This window comes from Peromyscus eremicus, chromosome 6 (genome assembly GCF_949786415.1).
Source record: "Peromyscus eremicus chromosome 6, PerEre_H2_v1, whole genome shotgun sequence".
Taxonomy (NCBI): domain Eukaryota; kingdom Metazoa; phylum Chordata; class Mammalia; order Rodentia; family Cricetidae; genus Peromyscus; species Peromyscus eremicus.
In genome coordinates this window covers 9,105,652-9,121,899 of record NC_081421.1, presented here as the reverse complement: position 1 = coordinate 9,121,899, position 16,248 = coordinate 9,105,652, and the positions used below count along the sequence as shown (strand labels likewise).

At 38.1% G+C, this 16,248-nt stretch overlaps 1 long non-coding RNA gene across 1 annotated transcript; it reads right to left on the bottom strand.

Annotated features, from left to right (window-relative positions):
* Positions 1-10,112: 10,112 nt before the first annotated feature.
* Positions 10,113-11,817, bottom strand: LOC131912353 (uncharacterized). The gene is made up of 2 exons (XR_009379602.1): positions 11,598-11,817; positions 10,113-10,368 (listed from the first exon to the last, which is right to left on the bottom strand). It is a non-coding gene; the product is annotated as an uncharacterized LOC131912353 (long non-coding RNA).
* Positions 11,818-16,248: the final 4,431 nt, after the last annotated feature.

The window sequence follows — 16,248 nt, the reverse complement described above, 5'->3', positions numbered from 1 at the left end:
ATTTTAGTGGAGAAATATTGCTGGTGCACAAATAGTGTGTGGTCAAAGAACATCTTGCTGTAGTCAGCTATCTTCATAATGGGCTCAGTTAGTCATGTTTGGGGAAAAGGACTCACCTTGGGAGCAATCTCTCTGGTCTTTGAAACTCACTTTCTTCTGAGAAATTTTTTACACAACTGCAGGTAAATAAGCACATAAAATAGATATGTATACACATGAAAATTTACTGATATAAACTCCTAAAAATTTTAAAGCATTCCTTTCTATAATACAATATTTTTACTTGTTAGAGATAATGAACTATGAAGAAATTTATTGTAAAACAATCTTTAGGTATACATATAGATCTATAATTTATTAAAGATGAAAGGAAATGCACATACTAAAAAAATGGCTGTGCTGGGTTATATTTTCATAATAATGTAAATCTTAGTGGACTATTTGATATTACTGGATGCAGAATATCTTCAATGCTTTTTGAGTTAATTAGAAAACATTCATTTAATATTAACAGAAGCACATAGAGCAGTGGTTCTCACCCTTCCTAACCCTGCTCCCTTTTGAACAGTTCCTCATCTTGTGGTGACCCCCAACCACAAAATGATTTTCATTGCTACTTTATAAGTGTGAATTTGCTACTGATATGAATCACAATGCAAATATCTGTGTTTTCTGGTGGTCTTAGGCCATCTCTGTGAAAGGGTCATTAGACCCCCAAAGAGGTCATGACTTACATGTTGAGAACCACTGATATAATGGGTTTGGATCCAATCTAGCTTCATTGTTTTCCTCCCTTAGTCCCATCCCCACATTTTCCCTCCTAACTTTATCTGTTCTCTCTCTCTCTCTCTCTCTCTCTCTCTCTCTCTCTCTCTCTCTCTCTCTCTCTCTCTCTCTCTCATACACACACACACACACACACACACACACACACACACACACACACACACATTCTTTCTCTCCACTGAGTTAATTTAGTGTTGCCCTTGTATACATGGGTATATGGCCATCTACTAGAGCAAAGAAAGGTAACCTTTCAGAGCCCACATCCTTGAAGAAACTAACTTTCCTTCCCAAAGTAGTCATCAACTGCCATTAGTTCCTCAGCTAAGGGTGAGTCTTCCTAAGCCCCTCCCCATTTGTACTGGGATCTCCTGTATCTCAGCTCTTGTCATGTCTGGCAAATACTGTTTTCCTGAAGATGTCTACTTCCTCTGGCTCTTGCAGTCTTCCTGCCCCTCCTCTGCAATGCTCCTTGACCTTTAGATGTGGGAGTTGTATTATAGATGCACAATTGGGACCAGGTTGCACAGGTCTGCATTTTGACTGGTTGTAATTTCCTGGGATGATCTGCTGCAAAAGAAAATTTCCCTTGATGTGAGGTGAGGACTATATTTACTTGTGAGTACAGGGCAAATATTTAGAATGTATTTAAGGATTCAGCTGACTTAGTAAAGCAGTGGTTGTAGGTTCTTCTCCAAGATTTCTTGATTTTTACCTTTTAAAATTAATTTTATTGTTTCTTTATGTGTGAGTGTATGCGTGTGGGAGAGGGTGCGACATACATGTTCCACTATGTGCATGCAAAAACCATAAGAGTACTTTTGGGAGGGCACTCTTTCTTTCCATCTTTGGTTTTAGTGGTAAAACTTTGGCTCTCTGACTTGCTGTGGAAAGAACTTTTACCCTACATGCCTTCTCATTGGCCCAATATTTTCATTCAATAATTGTCAGTGCTGAAACAGCGTCTTCGCATCCATGTATCATCTAAATTGGAAGCATACGTATATATATGACCATTTCAGCAGTTTGTGGAAATTCCGTCCTAATGCCCAGTCAAAATTCATTTAATATTTTTTATGAAACTCATCAAGAACTCAAAGCAGGATTCTAAAATAAGCACTCTAATGCAATAAAATTAAGCAGATAATAATTCAATATATGCTAAAAAATGACAGTGAGATAATGTTAAGCCTTTGTTTTGTATATTTTAGTCAACACATCTCCACAAGAGGAGAAACTGCCATAGGTTCTATAAAACATTGCGATTCATTGTATAAAATGATCATAAATGGTGTATAGGGCGGTGTTTTCTGGTGTTGTGTGGTGTGATAAAACAGAGAGCAAACATGTGTGTCATCTGTTCAGAAAGAAGGTTCCAGTGGCAGTGCCCACTGGTAGACAAGTGAATAGTTTCTGAAAAACCCACAATTCATTATGTATTTAATTTTCAGTTAAGATTTGGTTTTTACCAAACTAAACGGAAGTCATGAACTGTGAACCAAGAGCTGTGGAGCCTCCATGGGACTAGACTAGGCCCTCTGCATAGGTGAGACAGTTGTGTAGCTTGACTTGCTTAAGGGGCCCCCTGGTAGTGGGATAAGGATCCATCCCTGGTGCCTGTGTGGGCTTTTTGGAGCCTGGTGCCTATAGTGGGACACAATTGCATAGCCTTGATGCAGGGAAAGAGGCTTGGACCTGCCTCAACTGAGTGTACCGAACTCTGCTGACTCCTTCTGGGAGGTCTTGCCTTGGAGGAGGTAGGAATACCAGGTGGGTTGTGTGGGGAAGGCTGGGAGCAGGAGGAGGGAGGAGAGGAAGATCTGTGGTTGATACGTAAAAATGAATAGAAAATTTAATAATAATAAAAAATAGATAAATAAAAATTTAGTTTTTAACGTTCAGGAACTTTTTACTGTAGACAAACTTCCTACCTCCACATTCAGTTATGCCACTCCGTGTGTGGTCATAATCCACAGTTTTGGAAGCTGGACTCTGAGCAATGTAGATTGGAGTCACCTGAATAAAGCCCAAGAGGACGTGCTCCAACTTACTGAGTTTTGCAATTTCATCCTGAGTATTAAATAGGACAAAAATTATGGAGACACTGATTTTATTTGTTCCTGTTGCTGAACGTGACCCATTTGAGCAATGTTTACCAATGCAACTGCCTGTACAGTTTCTTCCATTTTTATTTATCAGCGGTAACTTGAATCCTCTCACAATGTCGTCAGGGTCACTCAAACATTTTGTTAGACAATATTTGTTAAATATTTGGTGCCCCCTTTTCATGGTAATTGTCTGCCAATATTCCAACACACTATTAAGTAGCCATCATATCCAAACCAGTTTTTGGCTTCTCCCAGTCAGGTGGATTTTTTTCTTGCCTACATTTTTGTCTCATTTTTTTGTGTGGCTCCAATTTCACTTCACCCCTGACCAAAAGTGACAGAAGAATTTAGTTTTGATTTAAAGATTTATTCATTTTATTATTATTATTATTATTTTTAATTTTTATTTTGCAATACAATTAAGTTCTACATATCAGCAACAGATTCCCTTGTTCTCCCCCCTCCCGCCCCCCTCACCTTCCCCCTAGCCCGCCCCCCATTCCAATCTCCTCCAGGGCAAAGCCTTCCCCACAGACTGAGATCAACCTGGTGGACTCAGTCCAGGTAGGTCCAGTTCCCTCCTCCCAGGCCGAGCCAAGGGACCCTGCATAGGCCCCAGGTTTCAAACAGCCGACTCATGCAATGAGCACAGGACCTGGTGCCACTGCCTGGATGCCTCCCAAACAGATCAGGCCAATCAACTGTCTCACCCACTCAGAGGGCCTGATCCAGTTGGTGACCCCTCAGCCATTGGTTCATATTTCATATGTTTCCGTTTGTTTGGCTATTTGTCTCTGTGCTTTATCCGATCTTGGTCTCAACAATTCTCGCTCATATAAACCCTCCTTATTCTCGCTAATTGGACTCCCAGAGATCCACCTGGGGCCTAGTCATGGATCTCTGCATCCAGATCCCTCAGTAGTTGGATGAGGTTTCTAGCACGACAATTAGGGTGTTTGGCCATCCCATCACCAGAGTAGGTCAGTTCGGACTGTCTCTCGACCATTGCCAGCAGTCTGTTGTGGGGGTATCTTTGTGGATTTCTGTGGGCCTCTCTAGCACTTTGTTTCTTCCTATTCTCATGTGGTCTTCATTTACCATGGTCTCCTATTCCTTGTTCTCCCTCTCTGTTGTTGATCCAGCTGGGATCTCCCACTCACCCAAGCTCTCTTTCCCTCGACCCTCGCCCTTCACTACCCCCACTCATGTCCAGGCTGTTCATGTAGATCTCATTCCATTTCTCTGTCATTGGGCGATCCCTGTGTCTTTCTTGGGGTCCTGTTTTCCAGGTTGCCTGCCTGGTGATGTGAGTAGCAGTCCAGTCATCCTTGTTCCACATCTAGTATTCTGTTATGAGTGAGTACATACCATGTTTGTCTTTCTGAGTCTGGGATACCTCACTCAGGATGATTTTTTCTAGATCCATCCATTTGTCTGCAAACCTCATGATGTCATTGTTTTTCTCTGCTGAGTAGTATTCCATTGTGTATTGTACCACATTTTGTTTATCCATTCTTCAGTTGAAGGGCATCTAGGTTGTTCCCATGTTCTGGCTATTACAAACAATGCTGATATCTTGCATGTATGAGTATTTAACTGCACATGTGTATGTACACCACGTATATATATTGCCCTGGAGGCCTGAAAACAGCATTGGATCCCCTGAACTGGAGTCACACACAGTTGTGAGCCTCCTCGTGAGTGCTGGGAACTAAACTCAGGTCTTCTGGCAGAGCATCCTGTACTCATAACCACCACTTTGCCGTTTCTTCTGCTTGCAACACCTACATAGTTCCCCTTCTCTCATCATCTGAATGTCTTTTCCACTGAACACAATGAAAATATGTCCACTCTTTAGCCCTGCCACATGGCTGCTTTTATTATTTTATGTGATTTGCAGAAATCAGAAAATATATCAAATCAAACTTAAGTAATCAGTTATAAAACATAACATGCACAAATAGAAAAGCTTAAATATTAACATGAGACAAAAACCAAAACTTTAAAAATGCATATCTAAATCAAATTTATAAATAAGAATTTTGAAATTATAGTAAAGGGAATTTGACATTGGTATGGCTTTTTATTCTATATGGGGCTATGAAATAAAATGGTATTTTCATTACTTTATTATAAGTTATTACACTTTATGAGTGCATACTTACCATGTAGAGTTAATTAAGGCTGTCACAAATAATTACATGGAAAGAACTGGAAAGGTGATTTCCTGTAGAAGCCCAGGTCTTCATGGAATTAGAATGAACTTGAAAGGAAGACAGGTTTGGTATTATAATATTTTGATGCACAAAAATTATTTCAGTGTTTTCATTTCAAATTTTAGTCCTTAGATATTAGCATGTTTACTGTTTAAGAATGGGGCTTTTCCTGTGTAAAGCATAGTGCCTGGTATCTAATATATCATTTCTTTGAACTATCAGGTTTACTATTTTAACATTTACAAATCTTATATTCTTGACCTTATAAGCCAACTTGGGCTTTTGTCTAGGGGCCTATAGAATAAATGTTAAATACAGATTTATGCAAATACATACATTACTTAGAAAGTTAAATGTTAACATGGTGCTTTGAGAATGGAAAACATGACAAAATTAAGGGAAATATGATAAAATTGATCAAGTAATATGAAGTTGAAGCATTTGCTGTACTTTTATTATTGCAGAGTTAACCCGAGGATTATTATCAGGTGCATAAATATAGATAACTAATTAATATCAGCAAATGTCAATACTTGAGAATACTTGATTTTATTAAACTTGTGCTCAGGTATTAAATGAAAGTCTGCTCTACAACATTCACATTAACTTCTGTTTTATCTCTAAAGTAATAAAGCAATAAGATAATATCCCAGAATGTTCACTCCTTTGCAGTAATTAAATACGCCAGGCAGCCTTCAAGCTGAGAACTTTTGTTCATAGAAGAGGCCTACATTGTTACTTAGTACAAGAAAGAAATGTTTAGAAAATTATATTGATACTTCTCATTAATTTCATAATGAATAATATAAAATAGTTAAAGAAAAGTATGAAAACCAGAGAAAATAAAATCAGTTATTTTTATGTTCTTATGTTTCTCAAATTTCTAAAGGTCTTATAATAAAAACCCAGAGCCAGATATTGGAGTAAATGCTGAAAGATCTGAGAGACAAAGGAACAAGCCACTGCCACATCTTACCTCGACAACTCCATGAATCTTTTGACTTAATGCCGTTGAGTTCTCAGCCAAAAGGCTTCCACAGTGGAAAGGGCCTCCAGCAGAAAGGGGCTTAGTTCCTGTCTCCTCATGCCTTATATAACTTCCACCGCCCAGGCATATTACTTCCTTCCCAGCACTCGGATTAAAGGCTTGTGTTTCCCAAGTACTGAGATTAAAGGTGTGTGCCAACACTGCTTGGCTCTGTTTCTATCCTAGACTGAATCAAATCCCATGTAGACCAGGGTGGCTTTGAACTCACAGAGATCCAGACAGATCTCTGCCTCCTGACTGCTAGGATTAAAGGTGTGTGCCACCACTGCCTGGCATCTGTGTTTAACCTAGTGGCTTGTTCTGTTCTCTGATCTTCAGGCAAATTTTATTAGGGCACACAATATATCATCACACTCTTGGGCATATTCTCACATTAGTACAAGCAATTTTTTTGTGAATACCACTAAAATACTTAAAGTTTTAATTATCTTTAGTGTCAAAGACAAAGGCATTCTTACTTGTCTTTAACATTTGTTTATATTTACTCTGGTGAAACTGTATTTTTCTTTAAATACAAGGTCTTATTACATAAACTAGGCTGGCCTTAAATTCACAAAGATACACTTACCTCTGCCTTATTTGTATTGGGTTCTAGGCACACACCACCACCCACTGCTGGTGAAACACCATAGATAATATGTATTCATATGATTAGAAACAGAAAGGTTCCAAATAGGACAAAAAAAATGATACTAGATTGTTTGGGAAGCATATTTTCCATACACACGAATGAAAAGTCTTAGTATTATTGATTCCCTCCCTACCTGAGAAACCTGAATTCTAATTTTATGTAAAGTAGAAACAAGCAATAGTCACCTGACCGTCCATTGTAATGAAATGGGCACTAAAACTCTTCTTTAGCCAGCAAGGATATTGGAGAAAATATCATCAATGTGCTGATATGGAAACATATCAGAGGACCAGAGGAGAGTAAGAACCATGCTTCAGTTGGAACAAAGACACTAATTCTATTAATTAGGTGGTAGAGACACAGGCATGCGTGTGTGCGCGCGCGAGAGAGAGAGAGAGAGAGAGAGAGAGAGAGAGAGAGAGAGAGAGAGAGAGAGAGCGCACACACACACACACACACACACACACACACACACACACACACAGAAAGAGAGAGAGACAGAGACAGAGAAACAATTTTGCATAAAACCTGACATGTGGAACTTACATGCATGCTACATTTCCCAAATTTATGGTTTTTATACATCAGGATAATTGATACTTCTTGAGTCATATGCTAGTAGAATGTTCAATCTGCTAACATAGAATTTCCTTCAGAACTAAAATTAGCAAAAGAATGTTTCTTATAGAAAGAAATAGAATATTCAGGGTATTTGTTTGGTATTTTAAAGGTATGAAAACTGAGTTATTTTTAGGAATTGAGTAGATATCTAGCAGTAAATATTTGGAACAGAAACACTTTTTTAAAAAGAATTATCTACCTTAAATTATTTTTATTTCTTCAGTTATACTACTCTAGGGTTACTTTTTCAAGCAACAGAATTTTGACCCAAATAATTTCTGGTTTTCATTAAGCATGTGATGCTTAATGAAATGTGGCAGTTAAGAGAATACTTGCTGAAGCAGACCAGGACAGGCTTCGAGTCTTGTCTTTTCCATTGATATATTATCATAATGTCACATTCACCTTTTAATGAAAAGATTGATGATATTCCTTTGAAAGACACTAGTGGAGGTAGGTTCAGTTTTATGACCAAACATCTAAGGGGACTTCTATTCAGTGAAATACAGACACACATAGAAAGGACTTAGCAATGACAGAAGAGAGACACATCTCAAATTGGTGACCTGTACCATTCAGTGTGGCCCTACTTGTAACATATTTCAGGCACAAGGATGATATGTAAAATTGGTTGGCTCTAAAAACCATAAATGTATCAAGAATATAGTATTCTGATATATGCTATGCAATTAAGCTTAGCAAGTACTACCTTTTCATTTTCATGATAAAATCAATCAAATAAATGGTTTCATGGAATGCCTGCTTGGCCAACCTCCTGACAGAAGTTATTTGGATCTCTGTGAGTTTCACAAAGCTCCTGTAGTTGAAAAAGCACCTTTCATAACCATGAATTAATCAGTATTCTTCTCACTCATTCCTATAATTGTAATGTTTAAAAGAGGTTACCTAGACAAATAAACACCACTCTTAATACTCATGATAGAGATTTTATTATGCAAAGGTATTTATTAATAAGTAAATAGCCGAGAGAGTATCTTCATATGAAAGCAGTTTTCCCTTTCTTCAACTTTAATACATTCTTTTTCTTTTCTTGCCATGATTGAAAATGGCAGTTTTAAACACAAATGTGCACAGGGCCAGTGGAATTAGCAACAGGAAGCAATTAGACTTGACCAGATCAACTGAGAATTTTCACAGATTTTGTCAGTTTATAATAATGAAAAACCTGTGTGAGCATTCAAAGAAAAATGTTGACATAAGGAAAATATTTACATTTTATTATGCAGGAAATTCCCAGTGAAGTTATTCAAGCCTCATTTCATCTCTTATATTTGGTTTCAGATGAGAATCTGGAAACCTTTACAAACTGGAAATGAGTCATGCAACGGGACATCGAACTTCAGATTCACATGATGTCCAAATGTATTCCTTTGGGAGACTTCACTCTGCTTTTATGGAGTCAAATTTATTGTTGACTTAAGTAAACTTTATTTTAGAAATATGCAAATCCAGTGATGGAAAATGTAAATGTTGTAAGTAGGTAAATTGCTTTATCACAGGAACATTCACAAACTACATAATGCTGTATTCACTTAATGAGAATATTTTATTTTATGGTTTTGAATTTTTTTTTTTTGAGGTAGGTTCTCATTGTGCAGTCCTGACTGGCCTGTGTTGTGGGATGTTCTGTATGTTAACTGTGTTGATCTGCTTGGATAATAAATAAAACACTGATTGGCCAGTAGCCAGGCAGGAAGTATAGGCAGGACAAGGAGAGAGGAGAATTCTAGGAAGTGGAAGGCTGAGTCAGAGAGACACTGCCAGCTGCCGCCATGACAAGCGAGATGTAAGGTACTCGTAAGCCACGAGCCACGTGGCAACTTATAGACTAATAGAAATGGGTTAATTTAAGATATAAGAACAGCTAGCCAGAAGCCTGCCACGGCCATACACTTTATAAGTAATATAAGTCTCTGTGTGTTTACTTGGTTAGGTCTGAGCAGCTTCGGGACTGGCAGGTGAGAGAGATTTGTCCTGACCATGGGCCAGGCAGGAAAACTCTAGCTATAGGCCTGGAACTCACTTCGTGGACCTTGCAGGCCTCCAATTCCCAGGGATTCACCTGTGCTAGGATTAAATGTGTGTACTACCATGCCTGCTTCTTAATTTTGATCTCTCTCTCTCTCTCTCTCTCTCTCTCTCTCTCTCTCTCTCTCTCTCTCTCTCTCTGTGAGGGGGGGAGAGCGCTATGAATTCAGGTCCCAACAGAGTGTAAGAGAGGTGTCAGATACCCTGAAACTGGAAGTAAAGGTGGTTGTGATCCATTCAAGTAGGAGCTGGGAACTTGGCTTGTGTCCACTCATGGCAGGTGTCATCTCTCCAATCCAAGTATTTTAACATATGTAAAATTAATTTCTAATTTTTAATCTTAAACTACACACCAACCCACAAGCTAATTTTGTTGCTCTCCCATCACTTTATTTATATCTAGCATTTCACATTTATAATGAACGTCAAATCTAAGCCACCATCAAGTCTTGCCAGAGAGGGGTGCAGCATGTCTCCCTTCTAACTAGTGAGTCTTAAGACTTCAATTTTTCTCTTTCAATGACAATATGATCACCTTCCTCAGTGGCACTTTCTGAGTAAGATTAGAAGTCTATTCTGTAGGAGATTTTCTGGCATAAGGGTACCTTAGCAATCAGGAGCCAAGAAATACCACAAAGTTGCACCACACAACCAACTCCACACAAGAGATTTACTGCAAAAAGATACAGAAAGGTGGCTGCTGATAAGTCTTTGCACCCTGAAGGCCTCTCAGAGACCGGAAGAACCATGTGTCTGTTTTTGCGATGCCACTTACATACCCTGTGGGAGTGGTCTTGAGCCTCTTTGGGAGAGGAGCTGTGTTTGTGGTCTTTGAAGGGGCGGGATTAGGGGAAGAGATGGGGAGGGCAGTTGATGTGGATCTTCCGCCAGACTCCTTCCAAACAGCTGCCTCTGAAAGGGAAAAGAGACAGAGAAGGTTGTGCGGAGGGGGGCTCTATTATAGGTTTATTTGGAGCATGCGCAGTGGGCTACTGGAAAAGAGCAGCAGAGAGGAAGTATTGTTTGGCTGTTAACTCTGAGTCAAAGAGTAGGGATTTCCAAGTCTCAGGATCTCCAGTCAAGCCAGGGGCAGCATGTTTTGTGCTTAGTCTTGGACTTGGGCTTGGGGTCTAGTCACAGACAGGGTGTTTTTCTCTGGCTCCATTTCCCTACATGATCTTTGTCCTATAAATCTGTATTGAATCCTGACTTGCCTTAGGCCTATTTTTCTTCCTTCCATGTCCCATGATTTCAGAATACTTGCAGATTTAGAAAAAAAGAACGACTCTCTAAAATTTGATTGGGAAGATGAATTGCTGTGATATTTCATCTACAGTAAAGAATGAGGTTCTCAAGGAGGTCACCTTTAATTTGAAACAAGTGATTGGGGCCGTGAAGATGAAAAGAGTAATGAGACAGAGGCAATATCAGTGAAGTTCTGATCGTCATAGGAAGTGGGATATAAAGACATAGAGATGAGAAAGAGTGATTGATAGATAGAGATGGAGATGGAGATGGAGAGAGACTAAGCCTAGACTACAATTTCTAAATGTGAGAATTGTAGTAAAGAATGGCCCATAAAGATGGAACATGAAGATGATGGATGCAAATGCAGATTCAATAGTTTAAGATAATGTGGTGTGACAATATCCAGCAGGAGTATGGTCTTTACAGCTGGAATCAAGAAAGTATGAATGAGGACACCACTCAATAGCTGTGAGGTGCAACAAGCTTGGGAGAGCATGGTCGTGTTCATGGGCTGTTGCTGGGGGCTATGGGAGGAAGGGAAAGGTAAGGACAGCTGCATCTGTGTGGAGTGTTATACAGACCCATCTGTATTACATTCATATCCACATTCATCCCATTCTGATTAACTCATGACAGAAAATGAATGAAAAACAAAGGTTGTTTGGGGTAGATATGGGAATGGCATTGAAACACTTGCTGAAGTTGGGACACATATTCGATAATGAGCCCTGTAGTGTGACAAAACTTGTCCAGTGAAGATGCAACACACATCTACTTACCCCACGTAGGGATCCCACAACAAACTAAAATATAGACACCACTATTCTCCAACTTGGGGAACCAATGAGTTTTATTGGGATTACATAAAGGAGTATGGGAGACAGGTTACTTACAGTAGCAGAAATGACTCAAAGACTGCATCACCAATCACCACCCCAGAATGGCTGCTCACAAAAGCTGGAAAACCAGGAGCAAACTGAACACCAAATGACACTGATCTAAACCACTTCCAGGCAACCTAGCTGGGTTCTGCTTCTTTAGGCAGTTGGTCTAGGCTCAGAGTCTTCCTTAAAGCTTTTCTCTGTCTGAGTCTTCTTTGATTTTCAACTACCTTCAATCTGATCAGTTTCAGTGACCTACTGAAGCTATTGTTTGACCTCTTGCTTCGAAGCTTCCCTTCAGGATAGAATGTTTCAATCTCAGAGGAAACTGTCACACAACAGCATTTAACAGTTAACAGAATAAATTCATTATCTATAAATTATTCTGCTTTGGGGCATGTACCTGAAGATTGTTAATACAGGCAAGATTTAATAATAATAATTTAGCAATTTAATAATAATAATTCTTCCTGGAATATTCATATGATAAAATAAATAGATTGAAAAGTGAAAATGCTACAAAAATGTTTTAGCTTTGTGTGTGTGTGTGTCTGTAAAAGAAGAAACAATTTAATCTTATCATCTAGAAATAATCCATACAAATATTAAGTGTGATTTTTAATAAACCCAATAATATATTTTACTGTTGACTACCACAACTGCTTTGATGGTTAACTCAAGACACTAAGGCATTCTGCTTTGTTTTGCTTAGAAAATGTAGCTTATAAAATTTGTTTTATTAAAAAAAAGTTTTGTTTATGAAATTTACCTTACAAATGCAAATTAGCATTAAACATAACATCTCTAGATTTTAAAAGAGTTCTTTTGGTACAATTAACTTGATTAAGTTACCAATGCGCTATGAATAGAATTAACTTTATTATTATTATTTTGAATATCCAAGCACATAAACATACTTGAATGAGTATATGTAATTAAACCAGTTACATGTTACAGTCATTGGTTTCATAGTTTAGTAGATGACAGAAACTTCTATTGCATCGTCAGTGAGTGAGCCTGTTAGTAACAATGAGTAATAATAAGCTACAAGACTGTACACCAAAAACAAACGAAGCATAAAGTGAAATAATAGAACAACATGACTAATTAAATGTACGTCTTACTTTTTTTTTTTTGCTTAATGATGTTCTTCCAGTAGGATATAGCATAAACAAAAATGTGCTTTTGTATGTTAATTTCATGAACAAAAGCATAATTAATAGACCAGTTGACTTACAGTGTTGAAATTCATTTGATCAAATCAATATCTACAGCATTCATGTAGCAATTATATGACACGTGTTCTGTCACATATCTAGGAAAATTACAACTCGTCTATTTTTACAGTGTGTGTTTACATATCCTCTTCAATGTAATAAAACGGTCATTTATTTTCAATATCTTGTTAAAATGTGTGAACTTTCTGAAAATCTGACTGTGTTCTTACCATCTAAGCCACCAGTTTTTTATACATTTAAAGCAAATTTGCTTTTTCAATTTAATTGAATGAAAGATTTCATTCTCTAGCTTCTGTTAATTTGTAAACATATACTCAACAAATTAATAAAACCTGAATAATATTTTTAAAAATGAATAAATGTTTGAATTATAAACACGACATACTACATTTTCCAGCTTTTGGTGGAAATTTCTAAATATAACATGAATTGATAAACGGTCTTAATAAAAACCAGGAGCCAGATGCTGGGGTGAAAAACTGAGAGATCAGAGAAATAGGACAAGCCACAGACAACCTCACCTCACCAACACAGTCTCTAAAGAGACCTACTTCCTGTATATCCACACCTATATGCCTTTCTGTTCTGCCGTCTCATTTCCTTCCTCTGCTCAGCTACTTCACTTCCTGTCTGTCTGTACAGACCTCCAGACCTTTATGGTTAACTAGGGTTGGAATTAAAGGATGTGTCACCATGCCAGGCTCTGTTCCCCAGTGTGGCCTTGAACTCATAGAGATCCAGATGGATCTCTGCCTCCTGAATGCTATGATTAAAGGCAGGTTCTACCATTGCCTGATTTCTATGTTTAATATAGTGGCTAACTTTTTTCCTCTGATCCTCAGATAAACTTTATTAGGGTGCACAAAGAAAATATCACCACAGTCTAAATATATAGAGTAGGGTTAATAAGGAGAGAAATATTTCTTTGACAGCAGTATAACAAATATCAACAGAAAGAGATAAAGCAAATCCATATCCTGAAATCCAAAATAGAAACTGAAAAATACAAACCATTCCCATTTTCGGCAAATGAATAAGCATTCCTTTCCTTCCTTTAGAGATTGTGTTGTCAAGATGAACAGGATAAGAGGTTCTGCTTGAAATCCAGTCTTTGTGCTGGGAGATAGACTTAAGGTATAACTCACACATAGAGTTTAAGGGCACACAGGTCAGAAGTATGAATTCCTTGTGTACAGGAATAGTGGAACTCCCTACCTCTTGCAGTATTTAATATTCTAATACAGATTCAAAATGGAGATACTGTGAGACCAGAGATGACAATATGAGGCATTCTGCATCTAAGCACTTGTTGGCTGGTTGCATTCTTCCAGCTATCAGTTTATTTCTTGATGACTGAAAGGATAAAAAGACTCCTTCCTCAGAAGGACCAGCATGTCCTCAGCCGCAGACCTGGTGAATTACCTCTGCATAAGAACATGTGAATTTCATAAGAAGAGAAATCTTGTAATGCCATAGGGAACAACATAGGCAGGATGATGATGGGTAGGAATACACATAAAAGGTCTACGGTATGACAAAGATAACATTTGAATTTGAGAAAGAACAAAACATGGGAATGGTGTTGTCTGTGTGACAACGTGAAAGGCTTTAAGGCTAGTCTGTCATTCCAGACTTGAATTGCAATTGCAATGGGCAATTTTTTTTTCCAGAATTTCAATTTTATATTTTAACAATAAAAGAATTTTTTTTTCCTACAAGAAACATTTTCACCAGCAGTTAGAGATGCTACTACAGTTATAACTGGGAGGAACAGAAAAGGCTCTTCAACAACTCCGGATAAGGAGAGTAATTAATGACTGGTAGGTTTCTGATATGGGCAGCTGTGCCTGTGTGCCAAAAAGCCGAGGTCCTCCGATGCCTGATTCTGCTCACATCTGTCACCACAGAGACCTGAAATCGAAAAATGCACCACATTTTTGGCGGATAGGAAACACTGTATTTGCCATTGTGTGAATTCTATTTTAGATCACATTTGCAAACTATCAGTACATCTAGGGCGTGACATGTTCAAAAAAGTATTCATCAAAACTTTTTTTCTCATCTGCTTTTGTTCAGAAAACTTAAGTCAGAATATATAAAATGAAGCTTAGAATTGGAAACGGTTAATTAGCAGTAAAGAATTTTTAAGGGAAGAGTTTTACTATTCATTCCATAGCCAATTTGAGGAGATTTCTGTTTAAAAAGACTTTGAAACTGTGTACTTCATGAATAACCTTAGATTAATCAAAACTTACAGTTTTGGCTACTGTCACATTGTCATTAAAGTCGATGAGAAAATTCACTGAATTTTGCATAAATGTTTAATAAATTGTATTACTTTTAAATACGATTACTGGAAGGCCTGAGAAAAACGCGTTTCTTCAGGGCTCATGCATGACCAGTGGCTAATTTTTCAAGTTTGTTGTATCAGGGATGTGCTTTCTGAAATTCAAATACGATTAGATCAAATTAAAAGTTTGATAAACGACACGAAATTGGGGGGAAAGTTCTGAAAGCATTTATTGAACACCCAATACAAGAAGGAAAGACCCATGTGCTAAACGAAGCAAAGGTAGCCACAGGAGCTGAGATGGCGAGATGGGTCACTTGTTGTTCCTGAGGTAACAAGCTTTCCCATACAGTTTAAGAACTGGACTTCTTATCTTCAGGTGACACTGAAAGTGTGTCCTTGTTAAGGCTTTTGTAGTTAAACTGGCAGCTAATTTATTGTGTAGCTTTGGAGCCTGCCCTGGGAACTCGCTCTGTAGACCAGGCTGACCTTGAACTCACAGAGATCTGCCTGCCTCTGCCTCCCAAGTGCTGGAATTAAAGGCGTGCACCACCACTACCCGGCCTTATTTTTTTTTAATGTTTATTTATTTTAATGTGCATTGCCTGTGTAAGGGTGTCCAGTCACCTGGAACTGTAGTTACAGACAGCTGTGAGCTGCCATGTGGTTGTGGGGAAGTGAACCTGGGTCCTCTGGAAGAACAGTCAGTGTTCCTAATTGCTGAGCCATCTCTCCAGCCTAAATTACTTTTTAAAAGTAACACAATGAAGTAAAATCCAGAAACTCATAGTTTATTCTTATTTAGCTCTGTCATCCTGCAGGTGGTGGGCAGAGCCATAGACCTACTGACCAGTTTTCTCTTATGTAGTGGGAAGATCAGTAGACTCAGTGATCAGTTTTCTCTTACATAGTTTGAATATCTATTTTATCTTTGAATTATATTGATTTCCACATCTGTCTATATAATTCAGTGATAACATCGTAGACTGAACAGAATAGTACTAAGATTAATTAAAATTGTAATATTCTTCAACTATGATACTCTGCAGTCATAAATTGCAAGGTGGGCTTTCACTCCCATATGTATCTTAAAACTTCCAAACCACCAAGGATAAAGACTGAGTTTTTTGTTGTT